Source organism: Triticum urartu, chromosome 7 (genome assembly GCF_003073215.2).
Source record: "Triticum urartu cultivar G1812 chromosome 7, Tu2.1, whole genome shotgun sequence".
NCBI lineage: Eukaryota > Viridiplantae > Streptophyta > Magnoliopsida > Poales > Poaceae > Triticum > Triticum urartu.
In genome coordinates this window covers 94719150-94735426 of record NC_053028.1, presented here as the reverse complement: position 1 = coordinate 94735426, position 16277 = coordinate 94719150, and positions in this window count along the sequence as shown.

The window sequence follows — 16277 nt, the reverse complement described above, 5'->3', positions numbered from 1 at the left end:
CGGACCCTACGGTTTCGAGAACAATGTAGACATGACCGAGACATGTCTTCGGTCAATAACCAATTGCGGAACCTGGATGCTCATATTGGCTCCCACATATTCTACGAAGATCTTTATCGGTCAGACCGCATAACAACGTACGTTGTTCCCTTTGTCATCGGTGTGTTACTTGCCCGAGATTCGATCGTCGGTATCTTAATACCAAGTTCAATCTTGTTACCGGCAAGTCTCTTTACTCGTTTCGTTGCAATGCTTGCAAGGCTTATGTGATGTGCATTACCGGGAGGGCCCAGAGATACCTCTCCGACAATCGGAGTGACAAATCCTAATCTCGAAATTCGCCAACCCAACATTTACCTTTGGAGACACCTGTAGAGCTCCTTTATAATCACCCAGTTACGTTGTGACATTTGGTAGCGCACAAAGTGTTCCTCCGGCAAACGGGAGTTGCATAATCTCATAGTCATAGGAACATGTATAAGTCATGAATAAAGCAATAGCAACACACTAAACGATCGGGTGCTAAGCTAATGGAATGGGTCATGTCAATCACATCATTCTCCTAATAATGTGATCCCGTTAATCAAATGACAACACATGTCTATGGTTAGGAAACATAACCATCTTTGATTAACGAGCTAGTCAAAGTAGAGGCATACTAGTGACGTTTAGTTTGTCTATGTATTCACACAAGTATTATGTTTCCGGATAATACAATTCTAGCATGAATAATAAACATTTATCATGATATAAGGAAATAAAATAATAACATTATTATTGCCTCTAGGGCATATTTCCTTCAAAAACATGGTGCTACTTTGATGCACAAGTGTGGTAAAGGATACTAGCAATGCCCTTTCTCTCTATGTTTTTTTCTTTTTATTTCTTTTTTTTCTCTCATTGTCCGGAGTCTCATCCCTACTTGTGGGGGAATCATAGTCTCCATCATCCTTTCCTCACTGGGGCACTACTCTAAAAATAAATAATGATCATCATCATACTTCTATTTAATTATAACTCAAAAGAAATAAAAATTATAACTCGATACCTATGACAAAATATGACTCTATATAAATGCCTCTGGCATGTACTAGGATGTGCAATGATCTAGCGTAACACTATGTCAGCTATATGATCATGCAAAGCAATATGACAATGAATGCTCAAGTCATCAAACGGAAACGGTGGAAGTTGCATGGCAATATATCTCGGAATGGCCATGGAAAAGCCATAATATAGGTAGGTATGGTGATTGTTTTGAGGAAGGTATAATGAGGCATATGTGTGATAGAACATATCATATCACGGGGTTTGGATGCACCTGCAAAGTTTGCACCACGTCTAAATGCGAGAAACGGCAATGCACGGTACCGTAGAAGCTAGCAAATTGCGAAAAGGTAACAGTGCGTATAATACATGGACTCACATTAGTCATAAAGAACTCATATACTTATTGCAAAAGTTTATTAGGCCTAGAAGCAAAGTACTACTACGCATGCCCCTAGGGGGATAGATTGGTAGGAAAAGACCATTGCCCATCCCCGACCACCACTCATAAGGAAGACAATCAAAAATAAATCATGCTCCAACATCGTAGCATAACGAGAGACTATACATGCATGCTTCGGGAATCACAAACCTTAACACAAATATTCCTACTAGAGCATAATTACTCATCAACATAACTCACATATCACATCATCATATCTCAAAACTATTACTAAGAATCACGTTTATTTCGTCCAATGATCTTCATGACATTTTTCTTTTCTTTATCCTTCTTGGATATCTATCACTTGGGGACTAATTTTCATGTGTTGCTTTTCATAAGCTCAAACAAATATAAGTGAAGATGTAGCGACCCGACCCGAATGGATCAAGTCTCTGTGCTTAAGTGTCATCCCTGGATCAGTATGCTGACACACACAGTACTCGAGGATTTATAACAGAGGTAAATCACATGTAAAAGTAACGCAAATATTATTACCTCAATCCAAATAGCGGAAGTAACAAGGTTGTGGATTCCCATCAACACCAACGGCAAAGTTGAGTGTATAAATCGTAACCCTAACGTATCACTTACTCATCATAAGAAATCCTCCAACATGAGATGTTGCAGCCACAGAGGGTCAGTACATTGAATGTACTGGCAAATTCACACTGTAGAGCAATGATGAATAATGGCTATCACTACATGCATATATGGCTGGTGGAAAAGCCCTAAGGTTATAAGGTTTTTGCGTAAAGCCAATTTTTCCCTACTGCAAAGGAATAAATTTTATTTAACTATCATGGTGGTTGTTGAACATTGAGAATGGTTGACAGCCTTCTCAATCCCAATTAAATAACATCATTAAACCCAACAATATTCATTTAAAGTAACATGATGAGATTCACATGATAATCCAGGTACTAGATAGTCAAGATGTCCATAACCGGGGACACGACTAACCATGATTAGTTTATACACTCTGCAGAGGTTTGCGCACTTTTCCCCATAAGACTCGATCGCCTCCGTTTGGTTTCTCGCACTACATGGTTTTTGAGAAGACGGATGACCGAGACATAGTCTTTTAGAAGCGCTAGCACCTTACGATGGATAGACCGTTACACCTACTTTCCCCTACATCTGCTAGTCTACCCTGTAAGAGTTCGCACAACTTAATCAACTATGCTAGAGCCCATAATAGCTTGTGGCTGCACACTGAAGTTTCTAGTATGAATAATCTCATGATCCCTTTGAGCCTGGGTGGCGGTCCATAAAAAAACAGGCAATCCTGGTCTACCCAGGTGCCTAGACAGGCATATACCCAGGTACCTCAATCCACCCAGATGTGTGCTTAAGTTGCCACCTTAAGTAAACCATTAATAAACAATCTCACAACTGTCATGAATACTCTCAAAACCCAATCCACGTCTACGAGCATAGCATGGCACTATAAGCATAACGTAATAGTAACTCCCAAGGTTTGAATGCAGGGCAATAGGTTCCTACCTCATAAACTACTTCCCAATACCCACATGTTATCAATCCTACTCATGCAATGTTTGAGGGTTGAAGCTAATGCATAAAAACTGGGTATGAAAAGGGATATGATCAAAGTGTGAACTTGCCTGCAACGTTGATGAAGATGATTCGCACTCAAAAATCTTGATAGGTCTACTCGTCACACTCCGGTCAATCTATCGTAAGCAAGCAATAGTAACCACACATAAGCAATCACTCAAAAGATCAGAAAGATCGAACAAGTCGATTCGGAAAACATCAAAACCAAGCAAATAGCTCTTGCAACATAAAACAATTTCTAACATTACCAAAATTATGTGAATTTGGCCTTATCAGAAGGTTTAGGTCAAGAGCTTCGATTTGCAAAAAGAATTAACTCAAACGGAGATACTAAACTCAAGTTATGTTCAAAAGAAGGTTGAATATAAATCTGAACAAAATTCGAAATTTGAAAATTTCAAAAACATGTTTGGGTTGGATTACTGGATAGAGGGGATCATAACGAAGAAGTGGGCGCTGGTTTCGTTGGATTTGGACAAACGAGTAAAAAGTTATGGCTATTTGAAAAATCAGAGCCAAGCTGTTTTACGGAAGAAGAAAAATAGATACGGGCTAGAGTCTAATGTATAAATACGTAGACTAATTGATAATCTAATTATTTTCTCGTATTAGTCTAAAAAAATAATAAACTACGAAAGTATAAGAAGAAGAAAAAACAAAGAGAGATACCTTTATAAGGCAGAGAAAAGACAACTTTGGAGAGAAGAGACAACTTTCAGAAGTCGCGCCGGAGAGAAGAAATATATTTTTCTTAAATAAATCTAGTCAAACCAAAATATTGATTTAATCCGAATCGGATGATTTTTGGAGGCTCTATGAGTCTATATTTATTGGTGGAAAAGAGGCTTAAGTGTTAAAAGCTAGGCAATGTGGGACTAAACATAGACGTAAATATACAAAACAAAGATTTTTTTTTGAGACAAATATACAAAACACAGATGAAAAGAGACGCGCGCATCGCATGGGCCTAAAGGCCTTCGGCCCGTCGCACGCGCACGCTGCGTCTGCGGTTTTATTTTTACAAAATTCGGCCTTAAATAAATAATAAAAAAATAAAAAGGCTGACTGGGCCGGGCCCATTTAAGAGAGAAAAAAAACAATGGGGCGCCAGAAGCTACTATATCGCGCACGTGGGCGACAGTTAGTTTCAGGCGCGCGCGCAGTTTTTTTTAAACAGAGTGCGATAAACTGAAAAACGAAAACAAAAATAAAACTTTATATAGGCATATTATATATCATAATTTTCAGAAAAAGATTTTCTACAAGGTGAACATTTTCCTAGCATTAAATAAAATTCACACAAATTCAGATAATTCAAAGAGTGCTACTGGTCTAATAAAATCCAATAAAAATCATTTTAAAAATATCAAAATGATTTCAAATTTATTTCTCTCCAATTTTCTGTTGTAGGGAATCATGTTACCCTAATTTTCATATATTATATTTTTGGAGAAAAATAATTTGAATAAAACTCAAATAACTCCAAATTGAAAATAAATTCAAAAGAACTTTGAATTTAATTCTTTGAAACTCCCAACTCATATTTCATATAATTTGAAGAAGTCATTTTATCTTCTCTCATGAAAATCATTGAGCTGCATGAAGTTTATGAATTGAAATATTTCCAAATGAAATTCAATTATTTTCAAATACCCTTTCATTTAATTTAAATGGAAGAAGTCATATCATCTTCGCTCAAGGGTTTTGTATTTGAAAATAATTTGAATTCATGGAGATCAGAAAGCAAATATGAAAGTTTGGGAAAGTCCTTTTATTCCCTCTCATTTAACTTTCAAAAAGTTTTGAATTCACTCACTTCCGGACAATCAATGAAACAATCAATCAAATCTATCTATTTATTATAACATTCCAAAATTTTAGAATTCTGGGATGTTACAGAAGATCATGAGCATAATATTTCTTTCTCTCAAAATAATTTAAGTGAAGCAAGAGAGAATTTCTTCAAAATTTTACTAACTCTCAAATAAATCTAAGTGAAGCAAGAGAGCATTTCTTCAAAAATATTCAGCACACCGTGCTCAAAAAGAAGCACTAGAGCAAGTCCTAGCTCATAAAAGATTTAAGTGAAGCATAGAGAGCAATTCTAACAAGTCATGACATAATTTTGGCTCTCTCGAATAGGTGTGTCCAGCAAGGATTGATGACTTAAAACACAAAATAAAACAAGCAAAGACTCATATCATACAAGACGCTCCAAGCAAAACACATATCATGTGACGAATAAAAATATAGTCTCGAGTAAAATACCGATAGTTGTTGGAAGAAAGCGGGGATGCCACTCGAGGGCATCCCCAAGCTTAGTTGGTTGCTCATTTTTGTATAATAGCTTGGGATGCCGGGGCATCCCCAAGCTTAGGCTCTTGCATCCTTCCTTCATCCATCGTAAGATAACCCAAAACTTGAAAACTTCAATCACACAAAAGTCAACAAAACCTTCATGAGATCCGTTAGTACAAGAATAATAAACTACTATTATAAGTGTTGTATCAAACCAATTCATATTTTGTTTTGTATTATATCTACTGTATTCCAACTTTTCTATGGCAAAAACTCATCAAAGAAAACCATAGTGCCATCAAAATAAGCACACAACACAAACAAAATAGAATCTGTCAAAACACAACAGTCTGGAGCAATCTGACTATTTCAAATACTTCTGTAACTCAAAAAATTCTGAAAAATTAGGATGACCTTAGAAATTTGTATATTGATGTACAGCAAGTGGAAAGGGTATTTTATTGCTCCCTAGTAAAAAATGAAAATTAATTTCGTGAGCGTAAAAGTTTCTGTTTTTCAACAAGATCAAACAACTATCACCCAAGAAGATCCTAAAGGCTTTACTTGGCACAAACACTAATTAAAAAAATAAAAAACACAATCATAACAGTAGAATAATTGTGCTAACACTCAAGAACAGGAAGCAAAAAGCACAAATAAATTTTATTCATTGGGTTGCCTCCCAACAAGTGTTATAGTTTTACGCCCCTAGCTAGGCATAAAATTTCAACGATGCTCACACAAAAGATAATAGTTGAAGCAGAAAGAGAGAGCATCATGAAACATGTGCCAAACACATTTAAGTCTAACATACTTCCTATGCATAGGAATTTTATAAGAAAACAAATTATCAAGACAAGAAATATCTAACATATGCAAAGGAAAGAAATAAAACATTGACAATCTCAACATAACGAGAGGAAATTCAATAGCATGCAAATTTCTACTACTATATTTCCGTCTCTCATAATAATTACATGTGGGATCATATTAAAATTCAACAATATAACTATCACATAAAATATACTCTTCATGATCCACATGCATGCAAAGTTGACACTCTTCCAAAATAGTGGGATTATCAAATAAAGTCATGACCTTTCCAAGCCCACTTTTATCAAAAATTTCATAAGATTGACCATACTCCAAAGTAGTGGGATCATTGTTACCTAGACTTGACACTCTTCCAAACCCACTTTCAATATTATCGCAAACACGTTCATTATGAGGCTTAAATAAATTTTCAAGATCATAATAAGAATCACCCCAATCATGATCATTGCAATAAGTAGTGGACATATCAAAATTAGCATCCCCAAGCTTGGGGTTTGCATATTATTAGCACAATTTACATTAATAGAATTTATAGTAAATCATTGCAATCATGATTTTCATTCAAGGAGCTATCATGAATCACTTCATAAATTTCTTCATCACAATTTTTAGATTCACGAATCTCAAGCAAAATTTCATAAAGATAATCAGGTGCACTCAACTCACTAGCAATTGGCTCAACATAATCAGATCTTTTGAAAAGATTAGAAAGTGGATGAGGATCCATATCAATTGATTATTAGCAAGCAAATATGCAAGCAAACAAGAGATCTGACGAGAAAATGGCGGACGAAAAAGAGGGTGAATAAAGCGGCATTTTTTTGTGAAGTGGGGGAGAGGAAAATGAGAGGCAAATGGCAAATAATGTAAATTGCGAGGAGATGAGATTTCTGATTAGGAACGTGGTTATGTTGAAGATCGTCCCCGGCAACGGTGCCAGAAATTCCTTTTGATTCCTCTCTAACTATAGCACCAGAAAAGCTCATGTCTGCTAGGACTACGTAGGTATTTCCACAAAGAGGAAGGGATGATGCAGCACAACGACAGTAGGTATTTCCCTCAGTGAAGAAACCAAGGTTATCGAACCAGTAGGAGAACCAAGTAACACAACGTAAACAACACATGCACATAAATAACACCACCTCACAACCCGACGTGTTAAAGGGGTTGTCAATCCCATTCGGGTAATGATGCTAGAAAACTGTAGTAGATTGAAATAATAGATCGCAAATAAAATAAAGTGCAGCAAAGTATTTCTGTATTTTTAGTTTCATAGATCTGAATAAAAATGCAAAAGAAAAGTAGATCACAAGCAAATATATGAGGAAGAAGACCCGAGGGTCGTAGGTTTCACTAGTGGCTTCTCTCGAGAAAGATAGCAAACTGTTGGTAAACAAATTACTGTTGGGCAATTGATAGAACCTCAAATAATTATGACGATATCCAGGCAATGATCATTACATATGCATCACTTCCAAGATTAGTAGACCGACTCCTGCCTGCATCTACTACTATTACTCCACACATCGACCGCTATCCAGCATGCATCTAGTGTATTAAGTTCATGGAAAAACGGAGTAATGCAATAAGAACGATGACATGATGTAGACAAGATCCGTTTATCTATTGCGTAGATATAGATCCCATCTTTTTATCCTTAGTAGCAACGATACATACGTGTCGGTTCCCTTCCTGTCACTGGGATCAAGCACCGTAAGATCGAACCCACTACCGGGCACCTTTTCCCATTGCAAGATAAATAGATCAAGTTGGCCAAACAAAACTCAAATATCAGAGAAGAAATATGAGGCTATAAGAGATCATGCATATAAGAGATCAATGAAAATCAAATAACTTCCATGGATATAAAAGGATATGACTGATCATAAACTCAAAGTTCATCAGATCCCAACAAACACAGCGCAAAATAGTTACATCATATGGATCTCCAAGAGACCATTGTATTGAGAATCAAGAGAGAGAGAGAGAGAGATGAAACCATCTAGCTACTAACTACGGACCCAAAGGTCTACAAAGAACTACTGACACATCATCGGAGAGGCACCAATGGAGGTGGTGAACCCCATCTGAGATGGTGTCTAGATTGGATCTGGTGGTTCTGGACTCTGCGGCGGCTGGATGAATATTTTGTCAACTCCCCTAGGGTTTAGGGAATATTTGGGTATTTATAGAGCAAAGAGGTGGTCCGGGGAGCACCCGAGGTGGGCACAACCCACCAGGGCGTGCCTGGGCCTCCTAGCACGCCCTGGTGGGTTGTCCCCTCCTCGAGACTCCCTCCAGGTGCAACCAGGGCCCAACATGTTCCTTCTGGTCCATAAAAATCTCCGTAAAGTTTTGTGGCACTTGGACTCCGTCTGATATTGATTTTTTGCGATGTAAAAAACACGAAAAAAATAGGAACTGGCACTTGGCACTATGTCAATAGGTTAGTACCAAAAATGATATAAAATTACTATAAAATGATTATAAAACATCCAAGATTGATAATATAACTGCATGGAACAATAAAAAATTATAGATATGTTGGAGACGTATCACTTGCATAGAAGTTTCTTAAGATCATCTCTATCCTTACAAGCAAGAAAATTCCTAGCTACCTCTCCATCCATAATAGAACCCTCAGGTATCTTAGGAAATTCATATCTAGGATAGCTAGGTCTAATAGGTGTTTCATAATTTTCAGTTTCAATTACTTCATAAGTTTTAGTGATTTCATCAATTTTAGCATTCTCAATTTCTTTAGCTCTAGCAAGTTGTTCATCAACAAATTCACCTAGTGGCACATTCTTATCAAGCAAAGTACTAGCATCATCAATAGTGTTGGGGATATTACTACTGGACATAAACCGGCCAGGAGAGGCCGGGTTATCCCCATAATGATTATTATATTTGAAGCCCATAAAGACAAAGATGGTGGCGCTTTATGAAGGCCCAAGGCCCAAAGGCGGGTTAAGGCCTGTAGACATAAACCGGCATTGATATGTAAACTTGTGTTGTAAGATAGAAAGAATAGAGACCGAGCCGGACATGTTTATGAGCCGGCCTCGGGATTCTGTAAACCGGCTGGCGTCGACCTATGTATATAAAGGGACGACCCGGCGGCGGTTTAGGGACAACATACAATAACTCAAGAGCCAGGCAAAGCGGATTCGCACCCTGGTCATCGAAACCCTAGCAATTCCATCACAACTGGAGTAGGCTTTACCTTCATCGTAAGGGGCCGAACCAGTATAATTCCTTGCGTCCCTTGTTCCACTTTAACCCCTTTAAGCTAACCCGTCGCGATGGCTCTACGACTAAGTCCTTTCACTAGGACATCTGTCGTGACAAAACCATGATAGTTGGCACCCACCATGGGGCTATCGCACGATGGTTTCGAGTTCTTGAAGGGAAGCTTCGAAGGACTCAACGGATATGATGTGGGCCGGATGACAAAAAGTCGTCGCAGGAAGCTCTACATCGACGATGCAGGCTGGGGCCCTAAGGCCGGCTCTATCGGGTATAGGTATCGGGTTCCCTTTGGCGGAATACATGTCTTCATTGGCAAGATCGGTGAACCGGGCCTTGAGCCGGACATCTGCACAAACATCATCGAGATGGCTTAGCGCGCACGACCCGCCCATGTTCAGCCTGCCATGAAGCGTGCCTTCGTGGGAGTCATCCACGGAGCGGAATCTGAGGATAGATCAGTATCTGGTGGCGAAATCGTCGTCTACTCTGATGACGAGTCTTCAACTGGAGAGACCGAGCCACTTTACCAGCTGCATGATGGCTGGATTAGTGGTGGTTTTGATGGCGACAGTATTCCGGACCTCCTTGAACTGCCGAGCCGAGTTGCGATCTTCATGGCCGGTACACAATTGGTGCAACATTCTTCTACCGTCGCGGCAGTGATTTCCGGTTCAGCGGCAGCAACACCAGTAGGAGCAGGGGGCTCTACACCGACTCCGGCTCACGTTTTGTCCGATTTGTTCAACGCTTTGGCAACGTTGCTGGCAGCAGAGGTTGACGCGGCAAACCAGGATCAGCACAACGTGGAGATTGCAAAGGTGAAAGAATAGATAGCTCAGGCTAAGGTGGATCTGGCAGCGGAGAACACCAGGATGGCCGCTGAGCGGGCCGGGTTGGAGGCACAGGCCGATCGGCTTATGTTGGACTAGAGTGCGTTAGATGACATCATGGGGAGAAGGTACCGATCTCACCTGTCGCCGGTTTACAAAGGAAGAAACCACTTTAACACACTAGGAGCAGGCACCAGCAACCAGCCAGTGGTAAACCGGGCGGAGGCGCCTGGGACCGGGGCACCGGTTCAGCCGCGCGCGATGGATCCGCCCCCTCAGCCTCGTTAGAACGGTGTCCCATCACGACACATCTCAACGCCTCCGGGTCATTACTCTAACCCGTTGTCCCCAGTAGCAGTTGAAACACGACGGGCTAGGGAGCTCCTTCAGACGGCCTTGACTCAGCAGCATGCTTATTCATATAGCCGCGAAAGGATTCATTCTACTCCCCGCACGAGCCGAAGCTACAACAGGCATATCGATGAAACAGACGTATCAAGCAGTGCGTGGAATCGTAATCCGCCCGTTGGCCATAACCCAACGGGTGGTGGTGGCAATGCTCAGTATGTAGTGGATCGCGCTAGGGCACGTCGAGAGGCCAAGTTAGCTGCGCAGCATGAGGCCCGCCAACTTACTCTGGTTCGTCCAACAATGTTGGTGGAACCAGGGGTTACCTCCAGTTCTTTGGGGGTACCATGTCTCGTCCCAGCACTGCACAATGTACGGCTACCCAAGGATTTCAAAGGCCCGCGTAAGGTGCCGAATTACACTACCGATTTATCTCCCGAGTCATGGGTAGAAAGCTATGAGATGGCAATGGAGATGCTGGATGTGGACGATGCGGCGTGTGCCAAATACTTTACCATGGTGTTGGAGGGAACAACTCGCACATGGTTGGAAAACCTGTCGGCCAACTCCATTGGGTCGTGGGCCGAGTTAAGGGCCCGGTTCATCCAGAATTTCAAGGATACGTGCAAGCAGCCAATGTCAATCATGGATTTAGCTGCCTGTGTACAGGAGGAAGGGGAATCAACAATCCGCTGGGTGCGCCGGGTTTCAGAGATTTTGCATTCATCAGACCGCATCAATGATGACACAGCAGTTTTAACATTGGAAGGCAATTGCCGGTTTGCACCTCTGAAGTTGAAGTTGGGACGGCTCAAACGCCATTGTAATGACATGGGAACACTTATGGCAGCTCTGGTGAAGTATGCTGACTCTGATAGTACCAAGGACCCTGAGTCTGACAACGACAAGATAGGGAAGGGAAAGAAGAGCAGCAGCACCAAAGGGCAACGACATAACCCAGTGAGTCACAGCGGTAAGCGTAAGGTGGATAGCGGTTTAGATTTTGTGGCTAACACCAATGCGCAGGACAAGGGCCAGCGTCGTAAGGGTAAACCGCCCCCACACGGTGGAGGACCAGGTCCTAATCTGGAGCGCCTGTCTCACCTGTTGAACCAGCCTTGCCCGAAGCACGGATCGTGGGATAAGCCGGCCACGCACCTCTGGAAGGATTATTATATTATGTAGGAATTCAAAATTCAGATTTTTTTCGGTATGATCATGGACTGGGCGGCGGTTCAGGCCCCGGATCTCATGGGCCGGGTTACGATGGAGGTAGCTCTGGTTCAGGTTTTCACGGTAATCAGGGCGGACATGGCAACCAAGTCAATCAGAGCAACCAAGGTGGCTATAACCATCATGGGAATCAGCAGCAACAGCAGCAGTCGGGTTACCAGATCAACCCGAAGCAATTGAATAGTGGGCAGTACCATGTCTTCACCACAAGTCTGTGCAAGCGCGATCAGAAGCTTCATAAAAGGGCAGTGAACTCTGTTGAACCGGCGGTGCCCCGTTACTTGCGCTGGTCTGAACAGCCCATTGTATGGAGTCGAGAGGATCATCCACCTCGGGTTGATAATCCGGGTCATCTGGCCTTAGTGGTGGCACCTCAGGTTGGGGGGTACAAGTTCACCAAGGTACTCATGGACGGAGGGAGCAGTATCAATATCCTTTATTACGAAACCTTCCGTCGCATGGGGTTGACAGATAAGAATATTAAACCATCGAACACCGTCTTTCATGGCGTGGTGCCTGGTAAATCGGCATATGTTGGGGATATTACTACTGGACGTAAACCGGCCAGGAGTAGCCGAATTAACTCCAAGAAGATCGGAAGCCCATGAAGACGTAAGGATGGTGGCGCTTTACGAAGGCCCAAGGCCCAAAGGCGAGTTAAGGCCTATAGATGTAAACCGACTTTCTCATGTAACTTGCATTGTAAGATAGGAAGGATAGAGACCGAGCCGGACACGTTTATGATCCGGCCTCGGGACTCTATAAACCGGCGGGCATCAATGTGTGTATATAAAGGGACAACCCGGCAGCGGTTTACGGACAACAGATAACAACTTGAGAGCCAGGCAAAGCGGATTCGCTCCCTGGTCATCGAACCCCCAGCAATACCAAGCACAACTAGACGTAGGCTTTACCTTCATTGAAGGGGCCGAACTAGTATAAAACCCCTCGTGTCCCTTGTCCGGTTTAACCCCTTTAAGCTAACCCATAGCGATGGCTCCATGACTAAGTTCTTTCACGAGGACATCTGCCGTGACAAACCCATGACAGTTGGCGCCCACCGTGGGGTTCTCGCGTGATGGTTTCGAGTTCTTGAAGGGCAGCTTCGAAGGACTCAAGGGATACGCTGTGGGCCGGATCACGAACAGTCATCGCGGCAAGCTCTACATCGACGACGCAGGGTGGGGTCCCGAGGCCGGTTCGATCGAATACGGGTACCGGGTCCCCTTTGGTGGAATTCACGTCTTCATCGGAAAAATTGGCGAACCGGGCCCTGAGCTGGACACCTGCACCGACATCGTCGAGACGGCTCAGCGTGCAAGCCCTGCCCCGGTTCAGCCCGCAGCAAGGGATGTTTTCGTAGGTGTCATCCATGGAGCGGAGTACGAGGATGGCCCAACATCTGATTGAGAAACCCTTATCCGTTCTGATGACGAGTCTTCAACCAGAGAAACCTAGTCCCTATATCAACTACAGGATGGCCGGATTAGCGGAGTGTCCGATGGCAACAGTATTCCGGACCTCCTCGATCTGCCAAGCCGGGTCACGGTCTTCATGGCTGGTACGCAACCATCACAACACTCTTCTATCGCTGCGACGATGTTCTCCGATTCAGCAACAACAACGCCAGCAGGAGCAGGGGGCTCTGCGCCGCCTCCCGCTCAGGTTTTATCTAATTTGTTCAACGCCTTGGCAACATTGATGGCTGTGGAGGTGGACGCTACAGCCCGAGATCAGCACAACATGGAGATTGCAAAGGTGAAGGATCAGATAACTCAGGTAAAGTGGACCTGGTAGAAGAAAATGCCAGGATGGCTACAGAACGGGCCGAGTTGGAAGCTCAGGCCTACCGGCTTAGATTGGACCAGAATGCCTCGGATGAGGTCATGAGGAGGACATACCGGTCGCACCTCCCGCCGGGTTATGAGCCAAGAAATCTCTTCAACACGCTAGGAGCCGGAACCAGTAACCAGCCAGTGGTAAACCGGATGGAGGCGCTGGGAACAGGAGCACCGGTTCAACCACGCACGATGAACCCGCCTCGTCAGAACAAAGTTGTGCCGCAGTATGTTCTGACGCCCCCGGGCCATTACTCCAACCCGTTGGATAACATTGTGGCCGCCGCTTCATGATTGGCAGCCCTTCCAACTGACGGCGAGTCACCAGTGGCGATTGAGACACGACGGGCTAGAGGGCTCCTTCAAACATCTTTAAACCAGCAGCAGGCTTATTCGCATAGTCGCGGGAGGATTCATTCTACTGCCCATCCGAGTCGGAGCTACAGCAGGCACATTGAGGATGAACCGGCCATATCAAGCAGTGCACGTCACCGTAACTCGCCGCGAGGACACAACCCAACAGGTGGTGGTGCTACACTAGTGCAGAACCGGGCAATAGCACCGGTTCGTAAGGCCCTTTAGTACCGGTTCCATAACCGGCACTAAAGTGTGGGCACTAAAGCCCCCCCCCCCTTTAGTACCAGTTCAGCATGAACCGGTGCTAAAGGGCAACCACGTGGCACGAGCCAGCTCCGGGGGCCGGGATCCCTTTAGTACCGGTTGGTAACACCAACCAGTACTAAAATGTTTGGGGGGTTTTTGGTTTTACGATTTCTTTTTCATTTAATTTTGTGTTTTCCATTTTAATTCTTTTTTGTTTGCTGGTATTTTACGATACTACACATTGTACACGTTATGCATATATATATATAAATAGAATTTCTAGTAGAACCAATCATATATATATCATTAATGTCTCACAAACCACCATATTAATTCACACATACACACATGTATAGCTATATACAATTTCTCCTACATATGCATGTTGCATTCGGAGCCAGTGGCATTAGCCTAATTGGTGCCTTCGGAGCACGATGACAATTGGAAGTGGTTCATGACCTGGTCGATGGGGGCGGTAGCGGGTAATAGTATTCTCCCTTCGGATTTATGACCTGGTCGAGCAAAAATCCCTCTATTTCCTCTTGAAGTGCTTCTACGTGCTCCGTTTCTAGGAGCTTGTCCCGCACCTCTGTGAACTGTTAAGAAGGAGATCAATATGCATGTGTATTAGTTGTGTGACTAGATATCGATAATGGTGTAAAAATTGTGAATAGTGTTCTGACAAGCGTACCCATTCCTGTCTTTGAGATCTGCTCCTTTCGGACTCCATCATGCGAATGTTCTTGCAAACGCAGAATGCACACAGATCAGTCCCCTGCGCCTGCTTCAGGGCCTTTATTACGAGAATGGAATTTAATTTGATCAGATAATAATTAATCAAGCATGGTAATTAAAGAGATGGCAGCTAGCTAGCTAGCTAGTACTACTTAATTACTTACCTTGGGTCGAAACCATTTCAGCTGTCGTTTCCATTCGCCTTCCGTGACGCTGATGAACCTTGCTTTGAGTAGTGAGTCCAGTATTTCAACTGTTCCGGCGTCAACTTTAATGATACACAAGATCCAGTGAAATATGCATGCACACACATTTGCATGTCTTAATTAAGCGGGCATATGTAAGCAAAAACATGTAGCTAGCTAGTAGGCAAAAACAGAGAATTTGTAGTACAAGAAAGTGTGACTCACTGGAAGTTGTAAGGAAGTAGTATATATTCATTGTATTTGAGGCACTTCAAGAACTCTAGCATGCTGTCCTCTACCTGCTTTTTCATGATGCTTGTTTATTTTCCATGTGTATTCATTAACGGTGTTTGGGTCAATGAACCCAATGCCATAGCGTCCACCTTTTCTCATTTCATACATCTTCATCCTGCATAATACCACAGAAAAGAATATAGTGAGGATAATTACAGGTAATGATTGATCAAAAGGATCACTACAGCTAGCTTGAGACTTAAATTACAGAAAGAAATCACTTACAGACAATAGCAACTGACGATAGATTTGTCGAGTGCGTCTTGATTGTATAACTGAAACAGTTCAGAATACTCAACGGTCACAGGTTTCTGATGGTAGTAATGATCCTTCTTGACTTGCACCATGAGGGACTCTCGATCGGATCTCTTGGTAATGTCCATGTACCATTGATGCAATTCATACATTCTTGTTGGGAGGTTCTTGACCTCTTCTGGCTTGACCAAAGGTTGGCCCCGGGCATATTTCCGTTTTATTTCCTCCTCTGTAAGCACAGGCATGTCCTCGATCTCGAGGAGTTGTCCAACAGTGATGTTGAGAGTTTTAGCCTGCATTATATGCTCCTGGGTTATTACCACATCGCCCACCTCGGGAACGTAAACTGTTTGCCCACAATAATATTGGGCGCGCATACTGTCACGTGTTGTTGGCGGCACAACAAGCGGGGGGATCGATTGCGCCGCCTCTTCTCCCAGCTGGGCAACGGTTTTCCCGCATTTTTTGACAGCTGCTTGTTGTTTGCTCGAGCTCGAGCTCGCCT